The sequence below is a fragment of the Pteropus alecto genome, unplaced genomic scaffold, assembly GCF_000325575.1.
Source record: "Pteropus alecto unplaced genomic scaffold, ASM32557v1 scaffold75, whole genome shotgun sequence".
NCBI classification, from domain to species: Eukaryota; Metazoa; Chordata; class Mammalia; order Chiroptera; family Pteropodidae; genus Pteropus; species Pteropus alecto.
The window spans coordinates 8,903,308-8,904,062 of NW_006440638.1; the positions used below are offsets into that span (position 1 = coordinate 8,903,308).

The 755-nt window shown below is 29.8% G+C and overlaps 1 pseudogene; it reads right to left on the reverse strand.

The window, feature by feature from the left end:
* Positions 1-246: 246 nt before the first annotated feature.
* LOC112484499 lies at positions 247-365 on the reverse strand (annotated as a pseudogene).
* Positions 366-755: the final 390 nt, after the last annotated feature.

A 755-nucleotide genomic window follows, 5' to 3' on the forward strand; every position in this document is an offset into this window, starting at 1 on the left:
ATAACAGACAATTCACATATAGTTCTCAGTTTTTACTAGAAATTAAGTTTCTAAGGACTAAAATTTCTAATTAACATATGTAATTAAGGCTATTAAAATAATAAAAGAAATAGCTCTGTATGCAAATAAGGTAATATATATATTATATACATATATACATACATATATATATATATACAGTGAGAGAAAGAGAAAAAATGAATGAAGGAACTTGTCAGTTTACAACCCCTTATTTTTTATTTTTTACGCCTACAGCACCTGGTCTTCCTAGGTGGTCTCCCATTCAAGTACTAACCAGGCCCAGCCCTGCTTAGCTTCTAAGATCAGATGGGATCGGGCTTGTTCAGGGTGGCATGGATGTAGACAAGATATATTTTTTGAGTAGCAAAAGGTATAAGATAAGAAAATGTATTTTTAAGGGAAAAGAAATTTGTCCCAAAGTAAAAAATTGGTTATATCAATATGAAAAAAGGGAAAATAAAGGACAAATTTAATAGAAAGTTGAAAGAGAGAAAAAGAGTGAGAGAGTTTACCTCGTGTGGTCAAGGTGGCTAAAATTAGGTGAATTTATTATAAGGATTATATTTTAAAAGGAGTAATATCAGTAGTGTAAAACTAAAACTTCATTTTTTTTTTTCATCTGCTAAAAGGACAAAGTTTTTTTGGAATGTTGTTCTGCTCCTATAAGAGATTGTGAAAGGTTTTTCTTTACCATTTAAGTAATCTGACTAGAAAGCAAAGATTTTGTGTATTAC